This window comes from Rhinatrema bivittatum, chromosome 4 (assembly GCF_901001135.1).
Source record: "Rhinatrema bivittatum chromosome 4, aRhiBiv1.1, whole genome shotgun sequence".
NCBI lineage: Eukaryota > Metazoa > Chordata > Amphibia > Gymnophiona > Rhinatrematidae > Rhinatrema > Rhinatrema bivittatum.
In genome coordinates, this window is record NC_042618.1 from 246,104,886 (window position 1) to 246,120,804 (window position 15,919).

Here is a 15,919-nt window from a genome sequence, read left to right on the forward strand (position 1 = left end):
CTTTGGTGTCAAGTCTTCATCCGCAATGCCGTTGCATCGACCCTGGTGTCATGTCTTCATGTCAAGGCCTGACTGCCTTCATCCTCAGGCCAGGTCTGCTGCTCCATGCTGTTCCATGCAGCAGGTCCGAAAGGGCTCGGAATGGTCGGAGGACCATTCAGATTCCAACATCATCTGTTGTTGGCCATAGGAGCTTGCAGGCCTGGTGGAGGGTAAGACCGTCAGCCATGGTGGAACACGCCGTCAACCCTCAGACCGGTCCTGGAGCCATCTGGGGTCGAGCTGAGGCCCATGGGTACACTAAAACACCTGAAGTGTAACAGAATGCAAGGCCTTTCGAGGCCATTGTGTAACAGAATGCAAGGCCTTTTGAGGCCCCTTCTCAACACACAGCTTGTGAACCCTGCGCATACAGCAAAAATACTGTGCACATGAAATCTCAATATTATTTGCATTATATAAGGTTCTGAACATGAGAGTTTGGAGGACATCACCCCTAGGGGAAGGGAGAAGATAAACACCATAATGGAAAAACAGGAAAGTAGGAGAAAGATGGACACAATTGGGAAGAGGAGGAGCATTAAGAGTTTGTGTATAATGGGTGAGGTGTTACGGCTATGGCTGCTGTGCAACCGCCTCACCACCAGGGGTCCCTCTAGAGCTGGATCTCCTGACAGGCCCAGTCCATCTCCCTTCTCCTCTCTATGTTCTGGGCTGTCCCTTATAACCCTGCCTGACAGTTCCCTCAGTGCTTCGGCATCGAGCTCGCCTGGGCTCCCTGCTCTAGCCTTCCTTGCTTGCTGTGCATTTGGTCCCTGGACCTTCCCTTGCCTGGCGCGGCCTTCGGGCCTTATTCCTTGCCTTGCCTTGCCTTGCGCGGCCTTCAGGCCTTATTCCTTGCCTTGTCTTGCCTTGCCTTGTGTGGCCTACAGGCCTTCTGTGTGTGTGTGGCCTACGGGCCTTCTGACCTGCCTTGCCCTGCTTACGGTGTGTGGCCTACGGGCCTTCGGTGTGTGTGTGTGGCCTATGGGCCTTCTCTGCCTTGCCCTGCTTACGGTGTGTGGCCTACGGGCCTTCTGTGTGTGTGTGGCCTACGGGCCTTCTCTGCCTTGCCTTGCTTACGGTGTGTGGCCTACGGGCCTTCTGTGTGTGTGTGTGGCCTACGGGCCTTCTCTGCCTTGCCCTGCTTACGGTGTGTGGCCTACGGGCCTTCTGTGTGTGTGTGTGGCCTACGGGCCTTCTGACCTGCCTTGCCCTGCTTACTGTGTGTGGCCTACGGGCCTTCTGTGTGTGTGTGGCCTGCGGGCCTTCTGACCTGCCTTGCCCTGCTTACTGTGTGTGGCCTACGGGCCTTCTGTGTGTGTGTGGCCTACGGGCCTTCTGACCTGCCTTGCCCTGCTTACTGTGTGTGGCCTACGGGCCTTCTGTGTGTGTGTGGCCTACGGGCCTTCTGACCTGCCTTGCCCTGACCCAGCCTGAACCCAGACACTGCTACTTGCCGCCTGCCCTGACCCAGCCTAGACCTAGACACTGCTCCTTGCCGCCTGCCCTGACCCAGCCTGAACCCAGACACTGCTACTTGCCGCCTGCCCTGACCCAGCCTGGACCCAGACACTGCTACTTGCCGCCTGCCCTGACCCAGCCTGGACCCAGACACTGCTACTTGCTGCCTGCCCTGACCTAGCCTGGAACCAGACACTGTTTCTAGCCATTCCTGTCTCTCTCCACCTGGAGCCACCCTGCTGGGTGGTGTTCACGACTCCTGACCGGAGCCCAAGCGTAACATGAGGGATGATCATTACCAGGCAGGAGCAGGGAAGGAGGAATGTCACCACAGGGCTGTTGATGCGGAATGTCACTGGGGGTATCAGAAATAAACTTACTGAGGGATTAGATGGGCAAGGAGGAAGGGTGTCACAGGTGTTTGTGGTAGTTGAGTAGGAGAAACTTCACCAGAAGGAGTGAGGTGTGATAAAGTGATGAGGACAAATATCATTTCAGGAAGGGGAATAAAGATGAGCATCACCAACTGTTTGAGTGGAAGAATCCAGATAGACTCATATAGTTATAAAAACTTAGGTTTTCTTCAGAAAGACAAAGAATATTTGTAGACCTACACTGTGGCTTCTTCCTAGTACTGACTGCTACCTATAGCTTTTCCTCTGTTCTAACAACAGAGTGGACATGCTGGAAGGAGTAGAGAGAATGAGATGTGATTTAAGCAAGCTTGAACAGTGGTCGAAGATATGGCAGCTGGGATTCATTGCCAAGAAGTGGAGTCATGCATCTGGGGTGCAGTAATCCAAAAGAGCTGGATGTGATGGGGGATGAAGGGCTGTTGTGCACAGAGCAAGAGAGGGACCTTGGAGTGATAGTGTCTAGTAGGGATGTGAATCGTTTTTTGACGATTTAAAACAATCGTCAGATATATTTTAAATCGTCAAAAATCGTTAGAGCCGTGATACAATAACAATTCCCCCGATTTATCGTCAAAAAATCATAAATCGGGGGAGGGGGGAGGGCGGGAAAACCGGCACACCAAAACAACCCTAAAACCCACCCCGAACCTTTAAAACAAATCCCCCACCCTCTTGAACCCCCCCAAAATGTTTTAAATTACCTGGGGTCCAGTGGGGGGGGGGGGGGGGGTCCCGGCGCGATCTCACGCTCCCTGGCCACGGCTGCGTTAAGAGAAATGGCGCCGGTGGCCCTTTGCCCTTATCATGTGACAGGGCAAAGGTAGCACCGGTGCCATTTTGGTTCCTGGCTCCTGACGTCATGTGTGCAGGAGATCGCCCCCGGACCCCCGCTGGACCCCCAGGGACTTTTGGCCAGCTTGGGGGGGCCTCCTGACCCCACAAGACTTGCCAAAAGTCCAGCGGGGGTCCGGGAGCGACCTCCTGCACGCGGGCCGTATTGCCAATATTCAAAATGGCGCCGGCGCTACCTTTGCCCTCACTATGTCATACGGGGGTCAATTTTTAAAGAATTTGGGATTCTAGCTTGACCCCTTACCTTCCCCCACCCTCCCGAACCCCCCCAAAACTTTTTACGAGTACCTGGTGGTCCAGTGGGGGTGCGGGGACCGATCTCCCGCTCTCAGGCCATCGGCGCCATTTTGGCTGCCACTCAAAAATGGCGCCGATGGCCTGATAAAAAAAAAACAACCCACCCAACCCTTTTAAAATGACCCCTTAGCTTCCCCCACCCTCCCGAGCCCCCCAAAACATTTTAAAATTACCTGGTGGTCTAGTGGTGGTCCCGGGAGCGATCTCCCATTCTCGGGCCATTGGCTGCCACTCATAAAGATGGTGCCGATGGCCCTTTGCCCTTACCATATGACAGGGTATCCGTGCCATTGGCCGGCCCCTGTCACATGGTAGGAGCACTGGATGGTGGCGGCCATCTTTAAAGAGAACGGGAGATCGCTCCCGGGACCACCACTAGACCACCAGGTAATTTTAAAATGTTTTGGGGGGCTCGGGAGGGTGGGGGAAGCTAAGGGGTCATTTTTAAAGGGTCAGGTGGGTTGTTTTTTTTTATCGGGCCAACGGCGCCATTTTTGAGTGGCAGCCAAAATGGCGCCGATAGCCCGAGAGCGGAAGATCGGTCCCCGCGCCCCCACTGGACCACCAGGTACTCGTAAAAAGTTTTGGGGGTGTTCGGGAGGGTGGGGGAAGGTAAGGGATTCGTTTTATAGGGTCGGGGTGGGTTTAGGGGTTGTTTTGGTGTGCCAGTTTTCCCGCCCTCCCCCTCCCCTGATTTACGATTTTTCACAATAAATCGGGGGAATTTCTATTGTATTACAACTCTTAACAATTTTTGACGATTTAAAAAATATCTGACATTTTTTTTAAATCGTCAAAAAACGATTCACATCCCTATTAAGCACCCCTCATTTTCATATACTCCTCTCACTTGACTACATTTTTCAAATTTGCATATGTATCTTGATGCGTTATTTATCGCATGCATTATGGCATTATCATGGGTGTTAGGGCACTAACGTGGTTTGATAAATGACCCTCTTAGAACCCTAAGTTTATGAGCTCAGCTTTTTTTTGAATATTGGTCTCACATACTTTTAGTTGCATTTAAGGGAAGTGTTCCCAGGGGCATGTTTTGGGTGGGATCAAAAAATAATGTACATAGTTTGTATTTTCAGGTCTAGGAGTGTTCTTTCTTGTAGAAAATCTACTCACACAAAATGCAAGTGCAAACATCCACAGCCACTTTGCACTTGTGTCGTTTTAAAGTGTAAGTATACACATATTTTATCTTTAAAGTTTTGTGTAAAACTGCAAAATTTGCAGATTAAAAAGTTTGAAATTTGCCTCAAAATGTACTTCTCACTGTACCATAAAACAGAATTCCACCACCTCCCCTCTTAACAATGAAGGCATTCTTTGTTTTAAGGGATGTTTCCCTGTTTTACACTGTTAAAACTTTTTATCACTAGTGTAGAATAGTCTGGTATTACTATTAGAAATGCCATTTTGGTTTGCTTGGTTTCCCTTGTGAAATTCAGAAAGTAACATATTATCCCATAACATATATTTTTTAAAGGGAGATATTTTTTTAAGTTGTTAGGGTAATTTTCTGCTAAAGGTTACAAACTCAAACCAGCCTTCATTTTACACTAAGGCTAAGCTTACTCTCAGGGTCTGTTTTTAAAGGGTGCATTGAAAGGTGCCCTTTGACATATATTCTTCTGTAGTTTTATGTTAGCTTTGCACCCTTTTCAGTCGAAGCACCTTAATTTTTGTGTAAATATCATCTGGCTAGAATCCAGATCCAGTACTCTTGTGAAAGTAAATATGAACACAAATGTAAAACTTAAATAAACAAAATTCCTTGCAAGGAACAAGAACCTTATTGTCTAGACTGGCAGATTTACCTGAAGCTGTGTTTTTTGATCCTTAATTGAAAAATTGAGTTCCCTGCAGCCAAAACATACAACGAAATGCTAAAGACATTAGAGCATTGGCATCTTCAGTTACCTGGCACTGGTGTCTCCCACAGTGAGTTTTTCACAGAAAGTCTGCTTTTGATATACTTCAGTAATAAGGAGCAAGTCAGTGTGGTATCTTAATAATTAAAATGTGTTCCCAGCTGAAAGCCTCCAATTAATAGGAGATGGTGCTCCTGTATCCAGTGCTTCTCCGTCCCAAAAAATATACTGATCAATTAATCCCCAGATGTTTTGGCCTTCAGGAGGCAAATGGCAGCAAAATATTAGGTTTTCCCAATAATTGCCTGTTGTAAAAGGGGATATTCAGCCACTGGTCGGACTGTTTTTCAGACTCTTCAAAAGATTCAGGGGGCTGAATACATCTATTTGTAGCACACAGGAGGTGAAACCCTCCTACACTTTCCTTTCTAAGATTCCGCTCTGCCTGCTCTCCTATCCACAAATAGTGATTTCCCCTCACACCCCGCCACCAAGCATACAGCCTTTATTTGACTCCCAGAGGCCTCTGCTCCACAAAATGTTATCCCCAGATCACAGTAGGATCATATCTTACCTTCCTAAAATTTGTCCAGATTGCTCAATATTATATCCTATGGGAGGAAAAAATAAAATTTTTATTTTTTTCCTCCAATGAAAAATAATGGGAGTTGACATATAACACTATTTTCTTTTACTCTATTCAGTTCCATTGAAATGGAAGCTAATGAAAACGCTCAAGCTGAGAAAAGATCTGTGTGCAGTTATTTCTGGCAGCTTTTAAAGAGACAGTAGTGTGATCTCTGCAGCATTCTGTGGCACTTGACTGTTGAAAAGTGGCTTTGACAATCTTTATCTGTTGCACATATACCTCAACATGCTATCCACACACATATTCCCTCCCCACACCATTCATATGTCTTTCTCATAATAACCTTCAGAAACGTACTTTATTGGAACCTACCATGTACCTAGGCACTCATACTCCTGAATTTATACCAATCATTCAGATATGGAATAGCCCTTCTCACCAAATGTCCTCCAATTGCACATCAAATGCTAAGACACCTCTATCCATCTGCTAAGTACCTTTATGTTTATTTTATGTTACTGGTGATTTTAATGTTAATGTTACTGGTGTTCATTTAATGTTACTGATGTATCCTATCTTTTCTATGCTGCGCTGTTGTTTTTCCCTCTCCCAGTTCCTACTCCCTGTTAAAATGTAATTTTCTAACCTGCTGTTCAAATGTAAACCAGTGTGATATCCTCACTAACACTGGTATATAAAAGATTCAAAATAAAATAAATAAATGTGCACAACACTAAAATTTGGAAAGACCAACAGGGACACCACAAGTTTAACAAAATGTACCATATTTATTAAAACTGAAAAGGGAGAAACATGGTTTACATTTTGTTAGCCCTTCCCAGATGTTGGACAGGAACTGTGATGAAATCTTGCTGAAGAGGAGGGAGTAGGGGGTGCCAAGAACGCTGTCTCCACATGCATGAGCAAGTCTGGGTCAGGCAAAGTGATAAAAAAAGAGGCAGTCACTCCGAATGGCTCCCAGACAAATCAGCAAGCAGCAGATGCAAAGCAAGAAAGAAGGCAGCAGACACAACTGGACCTTCAGTAGGGATATGTTTTCAGCTCCAGAGCGTGCATGCATGTATCAACTGGTGGCACAGTAACATTGTAAATAACAGCAGATATAATCCCTTCTGTTCTGCCCATTTGAAAATCTTTCCTTCTGGGTTTCTATCATTCTGGGCAAATGAGCACATAACTTTCCATACTTTTTAATTAATTATTAATACATTTTTTAAAATCTATATTCTACACTTCAAAGCAGATTATATTCAGGTACTATAGGTATTTCCCTATCTCAGGAGGGCTTAAAGTCTAAGCGGCTCATTTACTAAGCTGCTGTATTTTTCCCAGAGGGCAAAATACCTCAGGATTCACACAAGTGGCAGTACTTGATGTACTTCATGTGTCACCTAGATAGGATTTTAGACAGTGCTGGGGAAGGCTTGGCTGTTGTGGTACATGTCAGCATCAACAACATAGGAAGGTGTGGGAGGGAGTTTCTGGAAGCTAAATTTAGGCTTTTAGATACAAAGTTGAAGTCCAGAATCTCCAGGGTAGTCTTCTCTGAAATGTCCCTGTTCCACGTGCAGGACCCCAAAAGTAGTCAGAGCTCTGGAGTCTCAATGCATGGATGATACAATAGTACAGGGGAATGGCTTCAGTTTTGTTAGGAACAAGGACATATTTTGGGAAAGAAATATTCCAAAAGGATGAGCTCCATCTTAACCAAGATGGAACTAGGTTGCTAGCACTAACCTTTTTAAAGGAGATAGAACAGCTTTTAAACTAGAATATGGGTGAAAGCTGACAATCATTCAAGATGCAAAAATAATATGGGAGTTAGAGCATCTCAACAGAGAGGTTTCAATAAAAGCAAAAATAATCCTTGCACCTATAAGTAAAAAAAACAAATTAAGTTAAAAGATTTCCAAATTATCCCTGTTAACTGCTAGAAAAGTTGTATATTCAAATAAAAAATATACCTTGGAATGTCTGTTTGCAAACTAATGCCATACGTTTAACAAGTAAGATAGGACAGTTGCAATATATAGCACTGAATGAAAATGTAGACATGCAGGGGTAAATATTCAAAACTAATTTAGACGGATAACAGAAAAGTTATCAATCTAAATGGCTACTTGGCTAAATTCAAAACCATATGCAGATAAATTCTAGCTGCATAATGAACTAGAATTTAGCCGCATAAGTTGGTAGCATTCCAAGGGCTGGCTGGAGGCATTTCTTTCTAGTCGGAGCAGAGTTAGCCGCATAAGTTATGTAGCTAACTCCGATATTTGGAGTTAGCTGCTTAATAGGGATGTGCAAAAGGGATGGATTCGTCCCATTCGGTATTTGTATTCGTCGGGACCCAAATCCATTGCATCTGTTCTCGGGGGACCCTGATCCATTCATTAGTTAAATATGTATTTGTTTCCCAAAAAAAAAACCCAGGCTATGTCCGAATATATAAAAGAGAACATTAAGTAGGGATTCATTAGGACTTCTGATTCGCCAGCAGGAGTAGGCTTCTTTGTCAAGAAGAAGGATGGGGGACTTCGGCCATGCATCGATTACCGATCACCCGCAAAGATCGCTACCCATTACCTCTCATCAGCGAATTATTCGACCATCTCCAAGGGGCCCAGATCTTCATGAAGCTTGATTTACGTGGAGCATACAATTTCGCACGCATCCAGCCCGAGGACATATAGAAAAACACGTTTAATACCAGTGATGGCCACTACAAGTACATAGTGATGCCTTTCAGCCTTTGCAATGCCCCTGCAGAGTTCCAGCGCCTGATGAATGAAATCCTTAGAGATCTCCTTTATTCCTTTGTGGTGGTGTACTTAGATGACATCCTGATTTTCTCAAAAGACAAAGTTTCATTGTTCCCATGTCAGAACCGTCCTCCAATGCTTCCGAGAAAACCACCTTTACGTAGAACTTGAGAAATGCATCTTCGAGCAGAATCGTCTACCATTCTTAGGGTATATTATTTCTAATCAAGGATTTACCATGGACCCCGAAAAACTTCAGGGCCTTACAAAGATTTCTTGGATTCACAAATTATTATAGAAGCTTTATAGCCAACTACTCAACATTAGCCGCTCCACTCTGCAATGACCAAGAAAGGGACCAATCTCCAGGTTTGGAGTCCTCAAGCTCAATCAGCATTCCATGCATTAAAAGAAGCATTCTGCTCTGGACCCTGTTTATGACATCCTGACCCCAGTCATCCATTTGTCGTCAAAGTAGACACGTCTGCTATCAGAGCCTGTACAGTACTAAGCCAGTACTCCTCCAAGGGTATATTGGTAACATGCTCCTTTTATTCTCATAAATTTTCACCTGCGGAGCAGAACTACACTATTGGTGATCGAGAACTACTTGCTGTTAAACTTGCACTCCAAGAGTGGCGCCTCTGGCTGGAGGGCACTCAATACCATTTCATTATATTCACAGATCACAAGAATCTGGAGCACCTCAAGGAAGCACAATTATTAAACCCGAGACAAGCCCACTGGGCATTACTCTTCGAACGATTCAACTTTGAGTTGCTCTACCACTCAGCCTCCAAAAACCTTCATGCTGATGCACTCTCTCGAGCCTGAAGATACCCCAGACATCCTGAGGCACATCATTGACCCAGCCTGTGTATACCTTGCAGCAACTACAACAGTACGAGCTGGTAAAACAGTCATTCCACATCGGCTACGTGAACGTGTACTCCGCTGGGCCCATGATTTGAAACTGGCTGGCCATCCGGGCTGACCACGAACTCTAGAAATGTTGAGGCATTTTTACTGATGGCCCAGCATGGTGTCAGACTCTCGTAAATATGTGGACTCATGCCCAATATGTGCACAACAGAAGCCACCAACCGGCCAGCCATGGTGACTCCTGTAGCCACTACCAGCGCCCACTGAACCATGGGCTAGCATCTGTACAGATTTCATAACCGATCTTCCACCGTCTTCCAATAACTGTCATCTGGGTCATAATTAACCGTTTTTCCAAAATGGGACATTTCATCCCACTCCGGAGCCTCCCATCATCTCCCTAACTCGCTAAACTGTTCTTGACTCACATCTTCCAACTTCATGGGCTACCAAAGGAAATTGTATCAGACAGAGACCCAAAATTATCTGCAAAGTATTGGCAATCCCTGTGTCAAAAATTTAACATCCAGTTAAGCTTCACCTCAGCATACCAATCTCAGGCGAATGGCCAAGCCGAAAGAACTAACCAGACCCTGAAGGCTTTCCTCAGATCTTACTTAAATGACCAGCAAAATAATTGGGCCAACTTGCTCCCTTGGGCCGAATTATCTCATAATACACACCTTGCTGCCGCTACAGACATATCTTCATTTGCTGTGATATTCGGGCATCAACCACGACTACCATTGCTGATACCACTCTCCGTGGCTTCGCCAGCAGTGCAATTCACAGCGCAATGTATCCGTAACATATGGAACCAAGTAAAGGAACGACTCACCCAAGCCGCAGAACGTGCAAAGAAGTTCATGGACACCCATAGAAGAGCAGCTCCACTCTTCAGACCCCGTCAAAAGGTATGACTAAGTTCCAAGCACATTAGGCTGTGACTCCCCTCACATTGCCTGGCATTCAAGTACATCAGGCCATTTCCCGTCCTCCAGAGAATAGGAGCAGTCACCTACCATCTACAATTGCCACGATCCATCACAAAATATAAACGTGATGAGAAGGACTACGGCTCTGGCTGTATTTACCCGTGGCAACATAAGACCAATCTTAACCAGCCTAAAAAAGTAGCCTTTGCTGGATCCTCAGGAGATTCATCAGGATCTGATGAAGAGCAAACACCAATATCCAATACCAATTATGGTAATTTCAGACGCAGGAATTTTCGATCTAATTTCCGACCACAGGGGAGACGTTTTTCCTGGTACACATGGCCACCCACTGGACCAGACATCGAACAGAGGCCGTTCACATGATCCCAGAATCGTAATGCGATGTGATGAATTTATCCGAAGTTTCACTATCTTCAGAACAACTGAGTGTACTGAATAAAGGATTGACCTTTATTCCATATCATCGCCATGATGCCTTTAAATGTAGGCGTGACATATAAATTTTTCCGCAAGTTACAATTGACTCTGTTTTTTGCACACAGCATTCCTGCTCTGGATATATCTATGGTTCATCCCAAATCCAACTGGGTTCCCCCTGTCAATATTGACCCATATATCAAAACATTTATGGATTTAGTTCTGGTGGATTTAGAAGATATTGAAGCAACATCAATTAGACCATGATACAATTTGTCTAAAGAAGAGTTTAAAGCTTTGCAATTACTGAAGGAGGATGAGTCCATCATCATCAAAAAAAGCTGATAAGGGGGGTTCTGTTGTCATACAATCTAGACATGAATACATAAGAAAAATTTTAGCACATTCAAATCCTGCAGAACTCCATGGCACGAATCATCACAGACACTCGTAAGAGAGATCACACCTCCCCAATCTTAAAAGATCTGCATTGGCTCCCCATCCCCTTTCGGATAAAATACAAAACCCTCACAATACTCCATAACATTCTTTACAAAAACAACCCCGAATGGCTCAAGGAAACACCTCGTTTCCGCACTTCAAATCGCCCATCCAGAAACACCATGATAGGCACACTACACGTCCCTCCCCTCAGAATTGCACACCTCTCCACTACTAGAGACAGAGCTTTTACCATCGCTGGCCCCTCCCTATGGAACTCCCTCCCCAAGTCTCTTCGACTTGAGCCCTCTTTACCTAACTTCAAAAAAGGCATCAAAACCAGGCTCTTCTTGCAAGCCTACCCTGAATCCAATCAGACCTAAACCCATATTCTGCCTCCCCACGCACCTCTCCCCCCCACCCCTTCAACTGCTAACCTTGTCTTGCACCCCATGGAAATGTCGTTTGTGTAAATATGTAAATTGTTATCATATCTCAGTTGTTAAAACAGTTCCTATATTTTCTCTCTCCCTTTACTGATGACTAACTCTATCCTTCCCGCTTATCGCGTGCTTGCTATCTCCTTGCCCCCTTCTTCTCCTCCTTTCATTCCTGCTCCCTCTTCCCCTCCCTGTTTTTTGTAATTTTCTTGCTCAGTACTTCAATGTTGATTGTAAACCGGCATGATATGTCCTATGAATGTCGGTATAGTTCAAAAGCATATAAATAAATAAATAAAAAAATAAAATGTACAAGACCCCAATAGTTATGAAGTACTGCCAGTTAACCCTACAGAAGACTTGCAGGAGAGAATTAAAGCTTTGGTGGATGATGCTCTCAGAGCTGGGTTCTTGACGTTGAAAGAAGCTAATTTTTTGCAAGTTAAATTTCCGGTATCACCGATAATTTATATGGTACCAAAAGTTCATAAGGATCCAACGAATCTGCCAGGTAGACCCATCATTACCACTATAGGATCACTTTTAGAGCCACTATCCACATTTGTGGATTTGTTTCTACAACCGTTTGTTCCTTTAGCCCGCTCATACTGCAAAGACACTAAACATATGTTAACAAAACTTCAATCCATCAACAACACTACACATGCCATCTTGGTTACAATGGATATTCAATCCTTTTACACACCAGTATACCCCAACAAGATACATTACAAATTATTTCTGAAACATTGGATGCATGGATGCATCCACATTGTGTCCCCACAGAATTCCTAATGTCTCTCACAGAATTGGCTTTATGCGTAATTTTTTTATATTCCAAGACGTATGGTACAAACAGATCCATGGGACTGCTATGGGAGCTACAATGGCCCCTAGTTTGGCAAATCTTTACGTTACATCTTTTGAAAATCGATGGTTGTTTGATGCTGCTGAATTTCAATTGACTTTTAATTGGACATGCTATATTGACGATATATTTTTTCTGTGGCATGGGGATGAAGCTTCGTTACAATGATTTAATTGTTGGATTAATTCACTAGATAGACATCTACAATTTACCATGTCATTTCATCCCTCACAAATGAACTTTTTGGACATTCAGATTACAAAGGTTAGTAACAACATTGCCACGAGTCTTTATAGCAAGCCATGTGAGAAGAATACCCTTGTGCATTACACGAGTTTCCATCCATATCATCTGCAAAGAAATATGCCTATTGGCCAATTTTTGTGCCTAAGAAGTTTGTGCAGTACAAGAGATGAATTCATCATTCAGGCTGAAGTTTTGGCAAAGAAATTTTTAATTCATGGATATCTGATCAAACATGTCAAGCGAGCAATGAAACGGGCGTACAATGCAGCACGAGATTGGCTATTATTAGATACAGATTCTAATGCTGATCATACACCATTAGTCTGCACAATACCATTTTCAGATAAAGCTATAAAGATTGCATCTTTGATCAGAAGACATTGAATAGTATTGAAACCACATAAAGATATTTTTGCCAAATTACCATTGATTTATTACAGTAGAGGGAGAAATTTAGGAGATGTCTTAGTGCACTCCTTTTTGAGACCATTAATGACGGTTGACTCTGAGGGTCCCCTTGGCCATTGGGCATGTCAGCATTGCTCTGTATGTGCACAAGCGATCACTGGAAAAGATTGGGAGGATGCCTGAGGATATGTATATTCATCGTACCAACATACTGATTGTTCATCCACAAGTGTTGTTTACCTTATAGTATGTCCCTGTAACCTGTATTATGTAGGTCGCACAAAGCGGATGATCCGTACTAAGTTAATAGAGCATCACAGTTGCATAAGTACTGAAAAATTTACAGCCCCGATGGTAGCCCATTGCAAAGACCTGCAGTATACATTTGACAATCTATGATGGAGGGTTTAGAGCAAATTCATCATAACCCATGTGGGGGTGACCCCAATAAAATTCTAAATTATAAGGAGCAATAGTGGATTTTCAGATTAAAAACAGCGGCCCCTACAGGATTGAACGCTAACATTGAGTGGTATTCCCTGTGTTAATACGTCACATAAAGGGGAGGTACTTAGTGACATATGTAGAGGAGTGTCTGGTTGAGGGAGATTTAACTCAGTTCCGGGGATTGCCCCAGGATCAGAAGGAAGAGAACGCCAATCCACCATATTGTGAGTGAGTAAACTGGTTAGTGTTGTTTGAGAGGAAGTCATTTGTGAATGCATATTGAAATGATTTAAAATTCGTTCAAAGTGATGCAGTTAATGTATGTTTTTGACGCAGAACATTTCCCTTGATAAAGGACTAGTATGTCCAAAACACGGTCCCGTGTTGGGAGACCTGAAGGGAGACCTGAGGGCAGTGGAGTTAACAACCAGTACTAAGAAAACTAGAAGATTATTCTACAAACTATTATGTGGAGACAATCGACCGTTGAGCAAAATCATAGTTACAATAGAATGATTGGCTCATTGAATTAAGTTAAGTAGTTCATAGATGGACTTTTTAATGTTGCATATATAAAAAAGTTGAAAAAAATATTTTTGCATACAATATCTAGCAATTGGTGACTTATGATTATATATAAGGCAGAGTCTTAAAGCGTCAAGCTATTTCGATGAAGCCTATTATGATGGTCACTCACTTCTAAGTTAAAAATTGTTTCACTTTAACATCAGCATCAGGATAGGTTGTAAGTGGGGATGTATGTTGGAATATGTGAAAGGTATTCACAATACCTTCCATGTTTCTCTACTAAAACCGCTTGTGCTATCTTGGCCTTCCCATAAGGATCCACCTCCTCTTCACATGTCCACCGAGCCTGAGCATATCCTCCAGGAAAGAGAGGTCCTCAACGTCCATCAGCGTCGAGGATGATGGGAGTATCTACTCTCTTGGGAGGGATATGGGGCTGAGAAGAACTCATTTCACAAAATGTCTTAGAAAAAGACCTCCTCGGGGCCTTCCATAGGGCTCACCCTGACAAGCCTCACCAAAGGAGGGGGAGGCCTAGAAGGGGGGTTTCTGTTGCGAGTCCCGTCCGCGCTCGGCCCATGCATGGGCCTGCTCACCTCTTCAGCTCCTCCGGGGTTCCCGGGTCATCCTCTCCTGCAGTGGAGGCAAGCATGGCTAGGCCTCAGCATCCTGCGGCGGCGGTTACTGGGCCTTCAGCCAGGCCTCACGGCGGGGCTCGGCGTCCTCCATGGCGTCGTCCCCGCCCCTAGGTGCGTGCATGTAGACGGCCCGGCATCTTGTAGGGCCAGGGGCAGGTCCCAACTCTGCGAAGCGCCCTGATTGAAGGATGTATATCAGGAACCTTCTGCCCTGACTTCCTTGCCTTGGCAATCGGGTAGATACTTGTGATTTCTAGTTTGCCTCTGCATTCTAGTCTCATTCCAGCCTTTGTACTAGTCTCGTTGCAGTTCTGTTCCAGCGTCCTTCTGTTCCAGTGTCCTTCTGTCTCCTCGTCTCCCCAGGTAGTACCTTTCAGACTGTCTTCTCAGTACTGACCTTGGCTTCCCTTGACTACGTTTGATTGCTGCCTGTCTCTGACCTTCTGCCTGACTACCAACCATGTCTGCACGCTGCCTGGAACTGACCTCTGCCTGAACTCGACCTTGTCTGACTGCCTCCTGGAACTTGACCTCTGCTTTGACTGACCACCTACGGACTGACTACTGGTAACTGTCCTCTGCTTTGCCTGACCATCCTCGGACTGATTACTAGATCTGACCCTCGCATTGGCTGACCATGCTTCCTTGAATCTGGTCTTAATTCTTGCTATACATTCAGAGACCCTCTTCTAGCCTTCTCAGGCATCCAGGGGTTCCGGCCTGAGTATCAACCACGCACCCTTGATCATGGTGGGCACACTCCTGAACCTCCTATCAAGGAGATCCTGTGAGGCAAGGCTGCGCGTGCATGTTATAAAATCGGGCCTACATTTGTGCGTACCAGGTAGCGTGCACAAATGTACCCCATGCGCGAATGTTTAAAAATACGGTCCTATATTTTTTTGGAAGTTTATTTTATTGTGCTTCTTTTGCAGATAATTATGGTTCCCCTGAAGAAGGCATGTATAACGCCGAAACATTGTCAATGTTGGGAATGTTTTGGGGCTGAGATTTAAGCACAGTAGTCATTAAGCTGTAATTTAAAGAAAAAAGAAAATGTTTTTCAACAAAAGATAAGTGATTTAAAAATGTCAATAAATTATTTTGGAAAAGCATTTTAAGATTACAAAAATATTAAAATATTTAAGAAAAGTATAATTAATAAAAAATAATTTGATAGGTTATGAGAATATGGGAAAAAGTATGTGATGTGAACTGGGTGCTCTTCTCTTTGATGCTGGTTGAAGCCCATTGCAGGCCTGTGGATTATTAGACAAAGAGCACATTTTTTCTGATACTAATTACCATTTTTAATTTTAGTA